The sequence below is a fragment of the Pinus tabuliformis genome, chromosome 1_2 (assembly GCF_031772625.1).
Source record: "Pinus tabuliformis cultivar Carrire ecotype Pingquan chromosome 1_2, CPIR1, whole genome shotgun sequence".
In the NCBI taxonomy this organism is placed as follows: Eukaryota; Viridiplantae; Streptophyta; class Pinopsida; order Pinales; family Pinaceae; genus Pinus; species Pinus tabuliformis.
Window position 1 is genome coordinate 236,949,275 of NC_142298.1, and position 6,000 is coordinate 236,955,274.

Below are 6,000 nucleotides of genomic sequence, written 5' to 3' on the forward strand. Positions count from 1 at the left end.
AATTATTTTATATCTCCAAATTTCCCTACCAATGTTTATTTCCCTAACTATTTTTTATCTCCAAAATTTTCTATTATTCCACTCTCTCCTAACAATAGTCTTCTTCAAGAATAATGTGTTTACAAAGATACCCTGCCTACATAACACAACCTCTAACCTTCTACAAATGCAACCCCATGTTTGGACCATGAAGGAAGTATGGAAGACATGCACGACGATGGCATTCAACAATTAACAACATTTCATTTGTTGGTGATAGTAATATGCTTGCCCAAATGGTTGAAAATTTAGAACATTTTATTGCCAACATTTCATCTACCTTTCCTCCAGAGAAAATATTGTCCCTCCTATAGTGTATGTCCATACTATCTCTCTCGAAACAACACAAGTATTTTAAGTAAACATTATTTTGCACATTTCGATCTATTATATTATTTATTTTATACATGTTTTCTTTTTTTATTCTTTGCAAAACAATATTCCAATAAATATTTCTAGAGAAATAAATACACATTCTCAACCAAGGCAATCTCAAGTTGAACATGAACCATCTAACTAACATCAAAATGTGAATGTTTTATGTCTTTTATTTACTCTTTATTTTTACAATTTCACTTCTCATTTTTTCCATGCCTTGTGTTAACATTAACATTCTTATTTTTTTTACCATGCTTTATGTTAACATTAATAATTCTAATTTTGTCTAAGCATAACATGATTGGATGCAACCAAATTATAAGAATGCAATCCCATCATTTATGGATATAATGTTCAAATTAATGGTCACGTTTGATGAAATGCTTCAAATCATGATTATGTTAGAGTTCCTCATGATAGAGAAAATGAAAGTACTTTCTTCATTTTGGCAGAGACATGATTGAAGTTCATAAAAAAAATTGGGTCCTAAATTGATAGTTTCTCTATATTGTCCAAATGAGCCATGTATGCAATGAATCTTACTCTATCATATAGGTTGTGAGAGGACTTGAAGGACCTATTTGTAAAATATGTAAGAATGAGAGAGGTTCTTATCATTTATCTCATTTCAATAACATAGATCCTAGTGAAGAACCTCATGTTATAACAATTATTACACTAGTTGAAGAGACGTTAATAACCTGGGTTAATCTAATATTGCTAATATAAATATAGTGGCCATACATTTAGCTTTCCACGAGATATATATGTGATTGCAAAGAAATTCCCATGACTTGTTGAACAATTTGACTTCCTGATTGTGAGGAGATGTGGTGCCCATTCCAATTATGTAAAAAGAGCATGGGTGATGGATGTATTGCTTTACATAATTCATGTGGATAAATATTATATGTATGTTGAAATTGACATGGATTCAATTATTTCTCTCCCAGAAAGAATGATTGATTGTGATATTGATGAAATAGAGAGAAATGATGTAGGGATTGAAGGATTGGCCCCTAATTATTGGCACTCTCATCCCTCATCTTTTATTGCTTGTCTACATGATGAAGGAAGGGGAGTAGATCAAATAAAAATATTTATTGAAAATGTAGATTCTACACCTAATCAACCAATGGATTGGCCAAAAATCGGTTCATATATCATCAATGAGTATAATATCGAAGGCTTATTAGACATGGCTTTCCTCACTCTTTTTCTTGTTGGTGGTGTTGATTGGTTAAATCCATGTATTTGTAATGTTTAAATGCATGAATATGGTTTGCATCTACTCATATATTTTGATATAAGTTTTGGAAGCCATCCTTGGTTTCAATATTTTTTATTGAACATGATTACATGTCATTAAAGCCAAGGAATAAATTCCTTCTTTGTACAAAAGAATATTCATGACATTGTACCTATGCCTTTCCAAGGCTTGTGTCAACAACTCAGGAATTTACCTAAAAAAAGTTAGTTAATTATGGATTTTGGTTATTTTCTTAGGGGTACAAGGGTATATAGGACAAATTGTCATACTAAACTCGTTGAGATTAATCCCAATTGGGTTGCCCAACTTTGTTTGTTGCTTGAAGTGCATCATGCATGAAGTGTCCCGACTTACATAATCTAATGCCTTCAAAAGCATATTCTCACGCACAAAATCAACATGGAATAAAATTGAAAATGTTATTTATTATCCCCATTATTGTTGCCATGTATATGCACCATAGATTCAACACATTTTGTGAATTAGTGTTGTAAAAATACCTTGGAGCTAAAGACTTTTGGTACAAGTTTGTGTTCATTCATTTTTTTTGCTTACTTTATGATTTTGGCATGTATTTATGTTGTTCTAATTGCTTGTTATATCTTTACTATATCTTATTTTTGTTTAGGTAAGAGTAGCAACATAGAGGTTCAACCCACATCCATAGTTTCTTATGGTTGTTAGGTGCTCCAAACATTAAACATTGGACTAGTCCAACCTTTCCAATGTGCATGTTGCAAATATATTCTTTGAAAAATATGTAACTGCTTGAAATCCACATGACATCCATCGAAAAAACTTAATGGTTCATTGAATTATGAAGGATAATCCCAACCTTTTGAACACTTTATAAACTTTTTTCTTGAAATGCTCATGAAGATCATGAGGATTTGTTGAATCATATTCAGATACATACAAAGTGTGGTGTTGATAATTGTTTGTGCAAAAAGCGGTTTATACTAGCATGTTGCTTCATTGCTCCATGGTAGGTTCATGATGAATCAATATTATTCATATATGAGAAGGGGGGAAAGAAATATGAGCTTGCACATAATGATGATAGGCTAAATGTTCACAATGTGGCGAGCAAATGTTGATTGTCAGCTAATTGTTTCTCGGCATGCAGCCTTGAAATATATTATAAAGTATGCTTCAAAAATATAAAATATCTATAAAAATTATCAAGACATGTGACAAGAATTGCAAATGAAAATGGATGTGAAGATCTAGCTTTGTGTGCATACAAAACGTTCCTTGTAGAAACCCTTGTTGACTACGACATTTGAGCACAAGAAGCTTGGCATATGTTGTTGAATTTACTTCTTGTTGTCTGTAGTTGCAAAATTGTTCCCTTGAATGTTGGAAGAAATGTGTCCTAGAAACTGTCAAGGGATGCTCATCATTTTTCTTGCCAAAATAGTTTCATTCAAAAGTTAGCCCGATTTTTTAGAACATTTTTCTATGATAGAAATTGAAGATATTGGACATTTGATGCCCACCATAAGAAAGAACCATGGAAAAATATATATCTCCATGCCATTATTCAATTTTGGCCATGGTTTTATGCTATTCCAAATGAGGGTTGATAAGGGGTTGAGACTGTAGAAATTTTGATAGAAATTGCAAATGCTCAAGATTTCAATCTGAAAACAAGAGACACAATTCTACTCTATTGATCTGCAAAATAGAAATCACAATTTAGAACAACATGCATAAACATGCAATAAGCAAAACCACAAACACATAGCGATTTATAGGGGAACCCAACTAGGAAAAACCCCTCAAGCCTTTTTTGCATTAATTAGATGAATAAAGAAACTATACGATTGCTAGCTCCAACTCTGAGCTCAACTCGCAAAAGAATACTTATTCTCTCTGCTCAATAGAAAACTCTGGCCAACACTTTGCCAATTATTTTCCCACCTAGCCTCTTATTTCCTTGCATAGTTCATGAGGAAATTAGCCCCTAAAAGATAGGAATTTCCTCCAAATTGATTGTACAGTTCCCAAGGATTGATGATTGATTGCATGTAACACATGTACACTCAAAATAGTTTACAATTGATGTTACACTGCCTTGTCATCTCCACTTTACTTGAGGAATTCAAATTCTTTACATGCACTAGCTATTTTGGGTTGATTTATCAGTTAACTGACAGACCTCTGAGTTAGATTGTTGTCCCACTGCACCACTGACTTTCAACTAACTCTATCAATAGTTAGAGGTTAGTTAACTAAATACAATTGAAAATAATTGAACTGCATCACTAAAATTTAGCAATCACACATGCATAACTAAACTCCAAGCCCTCTAACTCGAATTTACTGAGCCAATTGAGTGACAAGAGCCATGTCACACAAGTTAACTGCCTCCAAGTTGTACTGTTGATTTACCTAATTCGATTAAGGCTAAATTCAAATTGAGTCTTTCTTGCTACATTTTTACAACGCTCCCTCTTAGCAAGAAAGGGATTTTCCATCACCCCTATCCGACACTTGTGGAATTCGAATTTACCTCTTGATAATGCATTTTTAAAGATGTCAGCATCTTTCTCCTTAGTTGGAATATAATGTAGCAACATAATTCTCCTCTGCACACAGTCTCACAGATGATGATACCAGATATCAATGTGCTTGGACTTGTCATGAAATACCAGATTCTTAGAGAGCTTAATGCAACTCTGGTTATCACAATATACCAATGTCAGATCCATCTCCTAACTAAATAGTCCCACAAGTATTTTCCTCATCCATAGATTCGCATGTTGCTTGGATTTCAATCATGTATTTAGCCTATGTTGAGTTGAGCACCACAAAGCTCTACTTCCTGTTGTACCAAGAAATAGTTGCAAACCCAACACTAGATAGAACCTTATGTACTCTTTCTGTAAGATGGAATCACCACCCAATATACATCAGTGAAGCCTTTTAACTTCAGTCCCTCTGTCCATTTGTACCATAATCCATATTGGGTAGTGCCTATGAGGTATCGTAACACATGCTTTGTTGCCTTCCAATATAATTTGGTAGGCCTCACCATAGCATGGCTAAGTGTGTTGACTGCATAGCACCTGTCAGGTCGTGTGTTCACAAGATACATCAGTGAACCCACAAGCTTCCTATAAATGGTAGCATCAACTTCCTCACGTGAAGAAGCATACTCCTTCCTCTAGTTTGTAGTAAAAGGTGTATCCATGGGCTTACAATTCTCCATGTGAAATCTCTGAAGTATCTCGGTAGCATACTTGCCTTGAGACATAAATAATTCACCATCACCTTGCCATACTTATAACTCGAGGAAGTAATGTGTGCGGCCCATGTCTTTCGTCTCAAATTCCCTTTGCAAGATCCTATTTGCAAGAGTATATCAATTGCTCATCACTTGTCAATATTAAATCATCTACATACAAAACAAGAATAAACAACTTACCATCTACCACAATGTGATAGAGGTTCACATTTTCTTCACTTTTGGTGAAGCCCAATCCTCTAAGATAACTGTCGATCTGAGTGTACCATGCTCGGGGCACCTGTTTGAGACCATACAATGCCTTCTTGAGTCTGCACACATGCAAAAATCGATCATATGTCTCAAATCCTTTTGGTTACTCTATGTAAATTTCCTCCTCAAAAACATTGTTGAGAAAGGCAGCCTTCACATCCATTTGGTGGATTTTCCACCCGATTTGCACAACGAATGCTAGAATGGATTTGATTGAGGAATATCTTGCAACAGGTGAAAGATTTTTCCTCATAGTCCACTCCTTATATCTGAGAAATTACTTTGGCCACAAATCTGTACTTATGCTTCTCGATGCTCCTATCAGTTGCATGCTTCAATTTGTAGACCCATCTCGAACAAACCACTGATTTCCCTTCTGGTCTCAACACCACCTCCCATACACTATTCTTAATTATGGATTCATATTCTTCCACCATGGCATCAACCCAAACAAATTGAGAAATAACTTCCTCAAATGAATAAGGCTTTGTTATGATATCCATGTAACTAGTGTACCTATCAGGTGACCTCCTATGCCTGCGCTGTGATGTGGGGGCTCCCACATTCTCCTAGCATCCTGCAACAATTTGTCAACTTCTCTAGTTCTCTTTCTCCCCTCTGGAAGATTCTGGTTGAGTGGATCCCTCCACTTATCCTCCTGTCTGCTCCTCTGCATGTGGCTACTCCATAACCTCCTGAAGCTCATCCCGAGGCTCCTCCTTTGGATCTAGAAGTTTTTTCTCCAATTGGATACTCATCTCTCATTCCATAGAGCATCTCATAACTTTCTACTCATCGAACTTGACATATC